General features: G+C 38.1%; 1 protein-coding gene across 1 annotated transcript in view; it reads left to right on the top strand.

Moving 5' to 3' along the window:
* Nucleotides 1–10,337: 10,337 nt before the first annotated feature.
* The window catches only part of LOC308388051 (protocadherin-15-like), a 219,534-nt gene continuing 214,521 nt past the window's right edge, over nt 10,338–15,350 (top strand). Inside the window, exon 1 of the mRNA XM_080868525.1 lies at nt 10,338–10,784. The gene's annotated coding sequence lies outside the window, so the exon portion shown is untranslated. The remainder of the gene's footprint in view (nt 10,785–15,350) is intronic.

A 15,350-nucleotide genomic window follows, 5' to 3' on the forward strand; every position in this document is an offset into this window, starting at 1 on the left:
CTTTGATGGGAAGGGCTGGGTTGCTCCTGCTCTGGGGGACAGAGGGTAGCAGGGAGCAAAAGATACCGAACAACAGACTGAGGGAGGATATAAATCAAATCTCTCTGGAGATAATAGGACACACAAAACACACACATGCACTGGGTTTTCTGGGGTGTGCTGGAACTTTGGCACCCAAGTCTCCAGGTTAATGACATCAGACCTAATTGGGAACTGAAGCATGCAAAGATGATTACAAGAATAGAAATGTAATTGAGATGGAAAGCATTAGAGATGATTTTTAGGAAAATATGAAGGCATAATAAATTAATTCAGTCTGGTTTTCTTTATCTTATGTGGTTAGAGAAGTGTCGCTGTTATATTTTACCTTTAATAAAAACAGAACCAGGACGATCTGATAAAAAAGGCTGGTTGTAATTGCATATGATGATGATTAAAGCCTTGGCTAAATTCAGGCATTGGATTATGTGACAATCCTTTGTCTGTCTGCTGTCCTTCTGCATGTGATTTGGCTGTTCGATTCAGGAGCCACAAGGCAGAGCAGTCTTTCTAACGGTTCATTTTGGGTAAGTTTTGTCTTTCACATGTATCTTCTTTTTTGGCTCTTAGTCTTGGTTTCTTTGTGGTAGACTGTGGGGATATCAGGGATGGATGCTGACATAAAACAGCCAGAAGGTTAAGATGCAAAACTCAATGGTCCATTCTGAGTAGCCTTTAGCAAGTGGTAAATAAACATTTTAAGTTTATCACCAAAAAGCTAATCATTAAGACTCATTAAGGAGTACTGCTGGGTATTTCATGAAAAAAACGTCTTTCTAATCGAGTGAAATAGTGACGCTGTTTATCTTTCAGCTCATGTGGAGCTATGCCGCAGTCAGTCTGGTGCATTAGTCACCTGGTTACTACAGGGATATGTGAAAGATGGGCAATGTATGCCGAACTCCAAGGTTTACATCCTCCCTCAGGCTGTGATTCAAGTTCTTTATAAAACAAGAATCGATCGGCTCAAAACAAAACCAAAACCAAAGCAAATGACGAAAACAGCAAAAAAGTTGCTGCTGTATGAAGATGTATAATGATATACCTCTATTTTGTCTCAATCCCCTGATAAAGCCCATAAGGCCATAACGTTTGCATTTTTGATTATATGGCCTGAACAAATTGGCGAGCTTGTAATTTGTCAGCTTTTTCTGAATGTTTTTGCAAGTGCTACCTGATTGGGTACTTATAATTGGAGTTGCATGATTTGTTCTAGCACAGATGAATATTCTGGGAAAGCACATCCTCTATAGAGACTGTACTAGATATGAATGGAACTTTTGCAAAAAGTTGCAGATGATCTTATAACAACACTTAAATACAAAAGTCGCATAAAATTGTCCCATATATGACCCCTAGCAAAATGTAATTTCTTTTTTTAGAAACCTTTCGTTTGCTCATATTAAACACGCAGGGTATGACAGGCTAGTCAGTGAGAACAACTGGTTACTTTAACCCCAAGACAAGCTTATTCCCTTGTTTCTAGTCTATTTGTTAAACAACAAAGCTACAGATGGTAACTTCATGATTACTGTTTAAACATGTGAGCGTCATAGATCACTTTGTGCAATTCTTGAACATAAGGTAAACTGAACATAAGGTAAATTATTGTATTTTCCCAAAGCCTGCAAGCATGTTGTGTTCAAAGGTAAGTTACATGCTTGTCAAACTTCTGAAGTGCTCAAAATTTTAAAAAGAAGACGACAAAACAAACAAACAAAAACTGAGCCTTAAATATTACACTGAGCCTCTGGTTTTATTTTATTCCAGCTCATGTGCACGGTCTAAGGGGAAACACTTTTTTAGTAAACACAGTCAATTTCCTAAATCTTTTAATATGACATACCATTAGGAATCAAATGCCACTGGTTTTATCCAGCCTCTCCTTCCCCCAGCATCTGTATTTTTGCCTCTATAGAGATTTCACAGATAATCTCATATAATAGTGAGAAATGCTTACTTCATGTTGATGTTCCTTGTCAGTTTTCTCATGTGGTTTAAATGATTCATATCTCCAGCATGCCATTTAAAAAGAAAAAGCGCATAAATTTCACATTTCTACTCCATGTAAATCTATATTTCCTTTGGAAAACTCTTGCTTTCATGGAGTTTCATTCAGCAATGATAAATGTATTGACTGTTATTCATAATTTGCATTACATTAATAATTGAAAAGTCTTTAATTATGGATTACATGTTTTTGACACATCTTATGTCTTGTGCTGCATAATTCAGAAATGCTACAAGATGAATACAAGAGCAGTGGAATCAAAGATGAGTTCACCTTTCATTATGTAACGCTGAACTGGTTCATCAAATAAAGACCTCATGCAATACTTAGGACTTCTGAATATGGATTAGGACCATTATTACACCTCCTCTACATGGGAAAATGCATTGATACACTATGAATACTTATTTTATCCTCACACTTGTGCATCTCTCACAACCTAAGTGTATTTTACTAGTGCAATTATATATAATTGCCCAGTAATAATAAATGATTGCAATAATATTAGCTAAAACAGTGTAAATGGTAATGGTAAATGGCCTGCATTTGTATAGCGCTTTACTCAGTCCCTAAGGACCCCAAAGCGCTTTATACTACATTCAGTCATTCACCCATTCACACACTGTTGATGGCAAGCTACATTGTAGCCACAGCTGCCCTGGGGCGCACTGACAGAGGCGAGGCTGCCGGACACTGGCGCCACCAGGCCCTCTGACCACCACCAGTAGGCAAACATGGGGTTAGTATCTTTCCCAAGGACATTTGGCATGCAGCCAGGAGGCAGCCTGGGATCAAACCACCGACTTTCTGATTAGCGGCTGACCAGCTCTGCCACCTGAGCCACAGCCAGTGTATACTATAAGTATCACACATGCACTCACACATGTTACACACAAACACACATGTAGTTTAATTAAAACATTATTAAATGTATACATAAATATATATTTTATATATCTTGATATATCATATGTAATCTTTATATTGGCCATTAAAAATCTTTGCTTGCTAATTTAGAGAATCCAACATCCACTGATGTTTTTAAATAAAGGAACTTTTTTTCTATCATTTTTTACGGATTTTGACTCTGACTCTAAAGGGTCAACGATATAATAAATTAATTTTTAAAAGCTCCAGATTCTGGGGGAAGTTGCACCACCCTAATCAAAAACGGACTGACTTCTATGACTTCTAAAACTGTCTTGTTTTACTAGAACATTTTGTGTCCTGTCATTCATGAAGATATTACTTTGACACATGACCCACTTAAGTCACTGCAGGTGTCTATGATACCATTACATATAATTTTGCAGTAGCTCAACTTTTTCTCACTATACACACATCACATAAAACATGAACAAATTAATACTAATAACTGTCCATTGAAAGTACTAAATCATATGATTCTATATTTTTACAGGCAGGCAGGCAGACAGACTGATAGCATGTGTTGTACTTACAATTTGCACAGCATTTAAAATTATAGTATTTTTTTTTTTTTTAGTAAAACTGGATTTAAAATAATTATCATATGTAACTGTACAGTATTTCAGCAAAGACAGAGAGAACCTGGCTTATTTACTAAATCAAAGATGAGGCGAAGCTTAGTCTTGATACAGTGTCAGATATCTGTATAACACTGTGTTATGAATCATTTAAGAGGTCAAGAAATGCTACTGCATGGCAAAAAAGAGACCACAGTCTGACATCTTTATTTGCATGACAAGTAAGGACAGTGACTTGTTACATACAAAATCTCAACATCACTGTGATATAATCCACATGTTTTATTCATTGGGGAGCTTACTGTGAGATTTGTGGATTGGCTCCATGTTGAGCCATTTAGCACTAATTCTCCCTGAAATATCTGTTATTGTTTGTGCTTTAACAACGATACCAGATTATTTAAATCCGTTGGCTAATGGATCTGTCAGACTACACAAATGGATTTTAATTAGATTAAACATCTCTTCGCAGTCATGGCCAGACTACTGATTGAACCTGACAGATTGAGTTATTATGATTAAGCTTGGTGTTTATGGACAAATGATTCCAGCCTACCTAAAAATCAATAAAGGACACCTCAAGGACCATTTTCACGAGAAGTAGCTTGTATTGCATAATAAGGTTTCTCCAGCATCTACGTGGTGATTAATTATGTTCAATACTGCTGTTGAGCTCAGTCATTTAGTTTGTGTAGAGAAGCATAAGCTGCTTTAATTCCTGTCTCAGAGTCAAATATGTTTTTTAATCCCCAATAACATTCCCACCTGCACATCACAAATCTTGCGGCTGTAGTATAACATGAAGCACCTCATTGATTAAACAGTTTTAGTCACACAGTCAGTATAGAGCCTTTGCTGAAGGATTCCACAGCTTCCCCCTTGTGCTATTTTGAGAGACAATCTTTTGGTATGCAAGGAATCATGGAGGGAAAACACCTGACATGTCACATTACTTCATTATTTGACTCTATGTCAGTGCTACAATGCTTCTTTTATTTTGTACAGGAATTCTTGCGTTTTGGCCTGTATTTGTATAGCACTTTACTTAGTCCCTATGGACCCCAAAGCGCTTTATACTACATTCATTCATCCACCCATTCACACACTAGTGATGGCAAGCTACATTGAGCCGGGGCTCGAACCGGCAACCTTCCAATTACAAGACGAACTGCCAACTCTTGAGCCACGATCGCCCCACGATCGCCTATTCCACTGACAAATTATGTTTGTGGTTCTTGTTACAAATAGCAAAATAGTATGCTAATTATAAATACTCAAAGCCATTAATTCATCCATCCACCCATCTATCTGTTCAGCCAGCTATCCTTCCATTCATACATTTTCTGGTGTAGCCTACAAAACTGTGTCTATAAAATGTATATCTCGTTACAAGAAATGAGAACCATGCTCATTTGGTTTTACATAAGTACCCACCCCTCCCTCATATTCACTATCCCCTACCACCAGGCACTACTTTAACTCAGTGGGTGACCATCTTCCACATGGTTAGAATACAGCAGCCCAGGTTTCAGTCTGATCTGCAGCTCTTTGCTGCGTGTCTTCTCCCTCTCTTTCTCCCCTATTTCCTGTCTACCTTCACTTTTACACTATCTAATAAAGGCAAAAATGACAATAAAACAACAACAAAAAAATCCTAAAAAGAGGTGGGACCACCACCCCAGTCTGCTAATCCAGGCTCTGGACCTTCAGCCATGTTGCAGATGCTTCTCAGCCAGGAAAACAACATCGAGAATCTCAGGCTAAATCTCACCCACCCCAGGGGCTTTGACACAGGCAGCACTTTTTTAAACACTGCCCTGGTAATGGGCAAGTCGCCCTCAGACTCTGTTTCCTTTGCAGAAATCCCACAAGCTGGGCCAAGCTTGAGAAAACTCTATCTTCAGCTTGATGGCTCCCTTCACCTCTGGTGTCTACCATCTGTTTTGGGGGTTACCATTATAACAGCTCCATGCAACAACCACAACAACAGAAGTGAAGAGCAGCTTTATTTGGACTCAGTGTCCCCAGCCTTTGTGTGAATGTTGTTGAAGTTCTGCTGGAGGTGGGAGCTGAAGATCTCCCAGGTGACTTTTACTTTCACTGTGAGCCCAACCTAGGGACTCAGGCAGTTAGAGCCTGTAAGTCTTGCATTTCAAGAAAATAAACTTTTTTCAATTGATTATACGTTTCAGTTGAAATTTTACAGCCCTCAAGTACTGTGAGCAGTTACTTAGTCACAAATTCTATTGTACTCTAAATGGGACATTAATCTATAAAATGAATATCAGGATTTAATGAATATGACTTAAAATTGGAGATTGAGATCATAAACCCAATTGGATAGAGTTATGAATCAATTTCATAGACTTGTTTACAATTTAGACTGAAACCTGAGAAGTCACTGGAAATAATTGAAAGCAATTTCTCTGTTCAGTCTTTTCAGTCTTTTCAGAAACATAGTAACAAATATAAGTATGTCATATGATTTTTTAACAAAAAACTACAAATAGTTTGTTTGTTTAAAAAAAAAAGGCCAGAAATTAAAATCAATCTATTTAAAAAATAAACGTATAATAAAGATCTAGTGCACTAAAAATAACTGTTATAAGAGAAGTTCTCTTTAGCACTATCCTTTTCACACTTGTGCTTTAAATCACACAGTGAGACATTTATTAACAGAGTTGCTGTTTATGGGCTGTATAATAATTACATGCATTGTAACTAATAGTTGTAACATAAAACCATAATAGGGTGAAGAAAACTTTTATGGGTAATGATAAGCAGAAGTTAAATTGACATTAAACAAATTCTTTGCTTTCATGGTTGTTTAGCTTTGAGTAAAAATATGTTCAAACTCAAATTTATAGCCCAGGTTTGTGGATCACTATTTACAACTCTAAATAATCTAGATACAGAGATTTGCACCACCAACACTTATGCAAACACAATACAAGACAAAACATTGCAAGCATTTGTTGGATTTGGTATTATGTAAAACTGTTGGTGGTCTTTGTAGTTATTTTTAAAAGCATTTTAGTGATCAGTAACACAAGAAAAGCCCAGTAAAAAGCAATCATGGGTGCTGTTCTTGTTGTTCAAAGCATGTTTTCCATTCATTTTCTGTTTCTTTTGGTCATTTTAAGTGTTCACGCTAAGGGGCCTGGGTTCAAATCCCATCTGGGACCTTTCATGCCATGTCTGCATGTGTTTTCTTTAGCTGTGCAGCTACTTCTCCCACATTCTAAAAAGATGCATGGGATCAGATTAATTGGGGATTTTAAAATTGACTGTGAATGGAAGCATGAATGGTTTCCGTACCTATGTGTTGGCTCTATGATAAACTGGCAGCCAATGTTCCCTCTAATTTTTCATGTGTCTGAGCGAACACACAAACTCCCTGAGCGGTCCCTTGGACCACTGTGAGCAACAACAGACGTGTGCACTGTAGTCACGCCAGCATCGAATCCATCCAAGTTACATGGTTTATTAAAATAAGAAAATTACAGCATTTACATTTATGTTAGACAACTTTTAATTAACTGCTTTAGCCCACTTACAATGAAAATTGTAAGTGAAAATTTAAAAAAAAATCTTGTTCATGACCTCTCCAACTCCAGTTTTGAAAACGAAACTTTTTATTCATTTATTTATTATAAAGCTCTGACTTGTATTATGAGTATGAGTCTGTGGTCTGGAAGAGAGTCCTGTAACTCTGTCTGCAAAATATAGTTTATAATGACCAGTGTTGGGCAATTAATTATATAGTTACTTCTTAAAAAAAAGTTACTGAGTTTTGAAAACAAAGTTTTTTGCAGCTGTTTACCTAAAAATGCTGCCATGGCATTTTTTTTAACAAACATTTCAAAAATATTAACTGAACAATCAGCTGTTCTTCATCAAACTTGATGCCGCACAAATTATTTGTGCCACTCCAAAAAATAAATTCTGTCCACTATGAGATAAAGGAGAACAACAGCCTGATACCTGCAGGCCTGACAACAGGAGATGTATCACTCCTGTAACACCTGTAACATTCAGCAGTCACCTCATTGTTCTGACACACACAACTAAACTATTGACTACACTACACACTAACTACACAAAATTTGCCCTAAACGTTGCAAATCTCTCACATCTCAAAACACCGCCGTCACTCCTAAAACTCCCGTTTCTTAACAACTAAATACCATGTTGCCATATCATTTTTTTTGATTGGTCGATATGGTACATTTTTCCATATCGACCATTTTTTTCATATCGGAAAGGGTGGGGGTGTTTTGGTTTTGGTTTTGCTCACACGCGGAGAGTGCTTTCGAGCGTTTTCCTTATAAAACGCCGTTTTTACCGTTTCTTCCTGCAGTAAATATAAACAACGATAGTATTCAGGAAGAAAACCAAACATTGCATATATTTTTATCATAACGTGGCATATCAACACAATTTAAAAACTGGTATAAAGTCCACACTTTTTCCATCAATTGTTCCGTCTGTCCTGCTCACATCTCCAACGGTTCTACACGTTGTCATTAAAGTGGCTTCACTCCACATCAGCCACGCCGCTTTGCTAGCTAAAACACCGGTGATTGACTGGACTATGGGATAAGCTGGCATCGTTCTAATCCCATATGGGAGCAGCCAGTCACTTACTGACTAACACTGCAAAACAGAATTGTTGAAGTTTTAATTTTAATTTCAATTCAGGTTAGATTTTTTTTGTGCGCAACGCAGATTTTCTGTGCGCAGAGACCGTGCCAGCAGTGCACAATTGCGCACGCGCGCAGCCTAACACTTAGAGGGAACATTGCTGGCATCATGTTCAAGTTGTAGTTTACCTCTTGCCCCCCAGACCCTCTATGCCCCTGAATGAATTTCAAGTGTATTTCAAGTGCTTTTGTGTTGCTTTGTTCCTTTTTTCCTTTGCATTGCTTTCTGGTTTTCATGGATCTGTTGATATTCACTTTACTTTTTTGTATAATTGTTTGATTGGCTTTGGGTCTGTTTATGGTTGGACTAATACTAACTAGCCAACAATATATCACTTACTAATTTTGATAGCAGACACCAGTGGTAGTTTTGCTAACTTTGAATTTAAATAGTCTTTTACGGAGGAGTTGTTTTTTCTGCTTGTCGTATTTATTTTCTCCCGTTTTTGCAGGTGAATTTTGACCTCAGCTTTCCTTCTCTATTTAGGCCTAATCTTCTTTATCTTTGCAGGATATTCAAGAGTTGTGTGAAGACAACACTATAAATGCTGATGAAATCTGCATGCAGATTTCCAGATCAGGGCTTATATGGGATCAGTGTAAGATAAGCTGAGAAAAGTCTTGGGCATGTAGGCATTGTTATACTATGCAATCTCGCATGCAGATTCAGCACTTACATCTAATACACTTGATACTGAGGGTGTTTTCACTCTGCTTATGAGATTTACGGAAAAGACAGGAACAAATTGCAACTGATCTATCTATCCAGCCCTGCCAGATAGAGACATACTATGCAGATTGTCAAGACTTAGGGGCAGTGCATGCTAAAAAATATCTCTTCTTATTCCTTCTTTTTCAAACATAAAATGAAAAATTTTAAAAAGCACATTTACACAAGTCTGTGAAGTCTCATTTAATCCCTTTTATATAAGCCCAGAGACAATAAAAGGTCAGTGTTAAGGATACTGAACTCATGCTTTGTTGACTCTGGCTGTAATACAACATTTTTTAGGTGTCTTAAATAAGTATAAATAATAGCTATACTCTTCCTTTCAGTGGCACTATTAAAAGCTACTATTATCATTTTGAAGTAGGCTCTCCATTCCACATATTTTTGCATATTTTAATGAAGGTGATAAATAGAAATGACCCAGAAGCATTGATATTATGACCTGTGAGAGAAAAATAATAATAGTTAAGGAGAGAGTGAAAACAAATAGACTGCTTTGAAATTTGTAGATTCAGCTTTGCATAAAAACTGCCAGCACGTTTTGTAGCTGGGATTTCTGAGATCCCAAGACAGAAGTCGATTTCTGTAGGAGACTAGAATAATTCCAGTTCGGCTTTATGTACAATTTACAACGAAATAAATAAGGAATTTTTTAGCTTTTAAATTGTGTCTGATTGGGATTAGGTTTGAATTTAAGATTCAGATGCCACAAGTGAAAAGAAAGCAAAGTGTTGGATGTTTTGTTTATCAGGAGGTAAAAATTTCAGACATAACCATGAAAAATAAATGAAGAAAACAAAGAGGAAATGGAAATGAGAAATTGAGAGCTGGCCTTAAAAACAAAGGGAAGTATTGCCTTTTATCTCGGAAGCTAATTGGGTTAATTGGGAACCGGCGCAAACGGTGAGGCAGTAAAGTGAGAGCAAACGGAAGAAAAAGCAGCAGCCCTGCAGTGCGGGATATCCAGCTGGGAAAACTAGTTGTGACAGAAGCATCCTGGGGTGCACAGCTTTAACTATAGTGAGGACGTTTAGTAGGGATGAAGGAAGTTTTCGATTAATTTAATGTTACCGATATGCAGATGCTCTGATTTGATACCTGATGTTAGAATGAATCCAAATGTCAAAACCTGCACCGAACAAAACAAAAAACATCATCACTGGTACTGTGTCTCAAAATCTTCATCTTTTCAGCTCCAATTGCGTGGCCTAAATTTGTTAAAGGGCAGCACATTTGGGAATCCTGGACACTTGGACTCCAACTTTGGGTGGCGCCAGAGCGCAAGAAACGAGGAAATGGGTAAAAACCAACACAACTCATTGGGTAATCTGCCTGGAGATTCGCTTTATGGCTTCAGCCGTCTCCACATTCCGTTAGGTGATGTGTGGATCTTTTCAGCGGGTGGCAGGACTTGCCACCTGTCAGGAATGGTAAACAGGCTTCGCTGAAGACCTCGTTGACCCTTTCTTCTTTTGCACAGGGAAACGTTCGCAGCTTTTGTTCATGTGCATCTGTGTTCGTGAAAGAAATACGGACAACTTTAACTGACATCGGCGCAAGAGAAAGTGAGCCACACGCATAAGTGGCAAGATTATAAGCGGAGCGTCTGCACCCGGAACCCTCCGACCCCCTTCACTTTTTTGAAGATTAGTGGGTTGACCACGTCTGAAGGACACTAACAACCGGATTAGGTATTGTGCAGTGTAACCTACTTCTCACCACTCCTGCATCTTGTCCTCTGAAAATTTGCGCAATGACCTTTGGTGCACTTGGAATACAGCGGCTGCGCCCGTGAGGTAAGGGGATCAATTTTGGTCACTTTTGAGTTTTCTTCAGGCTGTTTGGATTCAGTATGTGAAGTTGTACAAGATGTAAAAAAATCAGTCTCCACACATACAGTTTTTGTCTGATCCTCCGTTATAGCTTGTTACGTGTAGACGCAATCGCATTCGTTTTGAATATTTTTTGTCGAAAACAATTAAATTAATGGTGAAGGATTATTACTCATATTGTATGTTGCACAGCTTTACCCAGGCACCAGGCACGGCATTTTACAAGCTTATCACGTCAGATTACTCAAACGCTCTGTATATCCAAAGCTCAAAGCATAAGGCTAAATGTAATTTGCAGAACGTGCACCCGAGGAGAGGATCAATAGTTAAGGGATTCGCATTTTAGTCTGCATTAGTACATTCTTGGTATCATTACTAAAGATGCCTCTACCTACTCTGAAAGGAACATCAAAGATTGCGGGGTTATTTCTTCCGAGTACCACTAATGTACGGTACACGTAACACGTGCGAGTTGGATCGTGACATTTTTCCTCCCAGGAGCTAAAAGGAGGTGTGTTTGGTCTTGGGATCACCATAAAACAAGAAAACGTGCATGTCATGAGTCTGGCTTGTAGAGCTGAAAACCTCTGTATCATCAGACGGGCACTTCTTGAGCTGCATAGAGTCAATAGATACCGTCGTATGAGAGCTTAAATATTGTAATTAGTTTACTCTATAACTTAATAAAATGGATGCAGCAAAGTGTGTTCTTAGGGGCAGTGTATAGGGTTCTGTAGTATGACTGGGACTATTTCTGTATTTAGTCAGAGTACCATTTGCAAAAACTTAATGCCCAAGTCTGATACATTTCTTTATTTGATTGTGCGAAGGCTTGTTGGTGATTTAGGGATATTCCTCTGGAAGGAATGATTCGGTGAGATAAAAATGTATTGGTAGTGTGTGTACATAATCCTCCTTACTTTGAATGTCAAGAAAATGATTATCTTCTCCTCCCTGTGTATTCCAGCTTCTAGTATCTACAGGTATAGATAGTAATGCCCTAGAAGTGTGTAGGGAACACTTTAAAAAAATACTGCTGCAGGATATCTTCATTAGTCTGGGGTTTGGCCTGTTCTTTCCAGAGGCGCACATTTGGGAAATGAGAGATGAAGAGTAGCGTGGCTCAGGCCAGCCAGACGCTATTGATATTCTGCCCATGCCCTGCTCCATAGGCAGCCCATTGTCATGGCTCGCTCAGTGGGATAGCATCTGATGATTGAGGTGTATGGAAAAGGGTTGAAAGCTGGTTTGAAAAAGACACTAAATGTCCATTTATTGAACGTTAAAGGTGTGATCTCACAGTAAAGGCAAACAGTCTATGTATTTCTATCCACTGCACGAGAGTTGCATGGAAATCAGAAAAATAGCTTAGACTATTTTTTTTTGATTGACAGTTTATCTTGTATAGTATTACTTGTATTACGCAGGAATTTAATAGTTAACAGATGTAATTTGATAGATCCAAAAGTCTTTCATTTCCTTTAATTCTGTCTTAGCAGGCCCAAAATATAAAATAAAAATCTTGAACAAGAGAACTGCGTGTCAGCTTTGAAATGATACAACTTCTCATCAGATACAACAATACTATGTGGATCATACATGGACACACATGGGTCATATCTGTTATGGGTGCATGAAATTGCAATGCTCTGCAGCTTTCTGTCCAGGCTGGTGAGAGAGAGACAAGTCATCCACGGCTTTGGGAAATAAAGAAGTAACAGAGCTCAACAAAGCAGCAAGTAATGCCTGCCGGTAGTCAGTGTCAGGTAGAAATGATGGGGGGGGGGGATGAGTACAAACAAACAACCACAGGGGAGTAACAAAGAAATTTATCTGAGGAGATGAACAAATAAGGGTAATTTTTGAAGACTGCCATGGAAGTTGACACACAGAGGTGCAATAGCTTACGAGTTGCTGCAGTAGGAGGACTCCACTCTGAGCACAGCACAGATTCCCCTTTTGATTTTTTTCCCCTTTCGGTTTAACTATTGCATCTTTCAGATTTGTTGCTGAAATGTTAATTTATCTACATGCATACTCACAATAAATATATTTATGTTTATGCTGTGAGACTCAGTGGCCTGAATGTATAGGACTTATATCTGCATATCTATAAAAGTTTACACTGGTCAAATCTGGAAGAGATTTTTCTGTTCATTTTGAATAGGACCAGGGGGACTGTGATCTACACATTTAGAATATAACTTTTCATTATCTAAATCTTAAAGTGATGAAAATTCATAGAGACAATTTCATAGCTGCATTAGGTCGTTGTAGGGTTTGACTAACTGTTGTGGCCAGCAGCTGGAGTGGAAAGCCGTGTCCAGAACCCCATTGGAGCATGAAGGGAGAAGATGATTGCATATAAGTTATCTCCATGTTGCAGCACCAATAGTTTCCAAATTAATAACCTCATATTCGATATGAATATGAAAAACTCCCTGCACATCTATTCAGTTATTTTCCATCTCATGTTCTTTCAGTCCTCTTATCTCAAACACTGGGAACACAGAGACCTGTTCTGTTCATGGATTTCTGTCTCTCAGATAAGAACAGTTTGTTTGGTAGCAGGTTGGTTAATTGTAAATGTGTTGTATCTCTTTTTAAAAATGTTTAACAGACAGACCTCATAGCAGTTGCGAGTGCAGTCAGATTATGTATAGTAAAATCTAACCCAGTGCTGAGGGGCATTTTGATTTCTAAGCTCTAGTGCTTTCACCTTGTAAAATCTGTGAATGTATAGAGTACAGTAACTACTTCCAGGAACTGGCCTCATGAGGATGGATGGAAGGTCAGATAAGTACCGGTATGTTTAGGAATACCAAACTTTTGATTGGAATCACTGAGAATATATTGGTGTTGAAATGAAGTCCGTCCCTTCAAAAATAATGACCTCAGTGCCTTTGAGAAGTATACTGATCAACAGAGGAATAAGAGTTGTGCTGATTAGCTCCCCAGTCTGATTGTTTGAGTGTAAGCCATGTGGAACTTTTCCTCCATAAGAAACCCTCATCAGTTGTGTCTGTGAGTAATAAGGAATCTGAATAATGGTCTCCTCTCCTTATTGAATTGGCAATTGTACCACCAGTACAAAACTTTAATGGCAACTTTGAGAAGCTAAAACTGAATGTTTATAATGCTGTTGATGTCCCAGCCTGACAGGATGAAAGATGGATTACTTTCCTATTCACTTGATGCCAGTCTAATTAGCATATTCCACTATTGGTTTAACTTATTAACCTTAGGTTATCTTTAAGCAACATTTCTCTTCAGCATTTACCCTTGGAAGAAACATATAAATAGAAGAAATATATATATTTTCATTTCTCTCATGAAAACACTGTCAGCCTGAGTTTTGAGGGGGGACGTTTGACAGAGGCAGATATGCAAATTATTTTCTTGATTTTTGTGAGGGTGTTTGCAAGTGTCCGTATGCTTGCTGACTGAAATTCTATTAGCATAAATCAATATTTACCTCAGCTCAAAATAAATGTTTTTGTGAAAAGGCAAATAGACAGGAAGGAAGCAGATTACCGTACAATCACAATAGTTTGACTAAACATTTGTTTCAGCATTTGTAGGTGTAGACAGATAATATTGTCACTATGTTTTCATATCACACTTCAGTAATAGTATTTATCTTTGTTTAGTGTTCCCAGTTACAGTAGAAACAGGTTCTAGAAATACATTCTAGTGTCAGTAACATCAAATTTTGCATTTACAATTACAACTTTTTCATGAAATGCAACCTGCTTGTTTCTCTGAGTTTGGGACCAGCAGGGATTGCGCACTAGCTTGTGACACTCTGTATAAAGTTGACTTTACGATTCTTCCCAGTCACAAATCAGGGACCTTTTGTTGTGAGGTGAATGCACTGTTAACCCCCTACACTAAGGGCAGTTCACTGTGCATATGGATACTTTACCTCCTGAGTAACAGATCCCAGGATGGGAGATCACCCATCATTCTATTCTCATCTTGAACACTGGCACACCACAGGGGAGCTTCCTTAGGCCCATCATCTACTCCATCTGGAATAACTAGTTCTGTAACTTAAAAAAGAGGAACAGTAACAGAATTACAGTCATTTAAAGAGTGCTTGTAAAATGGGCCTGCTGGTGGGCCCGTTGTAAATTTAAAGTAACAACCCCCCCCCCCTTCATTTACCTCCTGAATGGTTAACTAACTGTACATGGTGCCCAGGCCTAAGAAATGACCTGCAACAGGTGGTGAGGGCAGAACAGCATATTATCAGTGTGACTCCCTCTCTCATTGATATTCACAATAGCTGATTCCATAGGAAAGATTGTTATATTGACCACGCCCACCCTTGACATCACCTATTCTTCTCTCTGTACTATGGGAAGAGATTCAGTTCAATGAATTTCAAAAAAAAAAAAAAAAAAAAAAAGAGCTATTTTAATCTATTCTATACTATGTAAACACATAATGTTGTCGGTCGCAATGGTTCAAATCACAGTAGAAAAACGGCTAATGTAATTGACATGATAAAAATACTCACTTTGGTCA

This window comes from Rhamphochromis sp. 'chilingali', assembly GCF_963969265.1.
Source record: "Rhamphochromis sp. 'chilingali' genome assembly, chromosome: 20".
NCBI classification, from domain to species: domain Eukaryota; kingdom Metazoa; phylum Chordata; class Actinopteri; order Cichliformes; family Cichlidae; genus Rhamphochromis; species Rhamphochromis sp. 'chilingali'.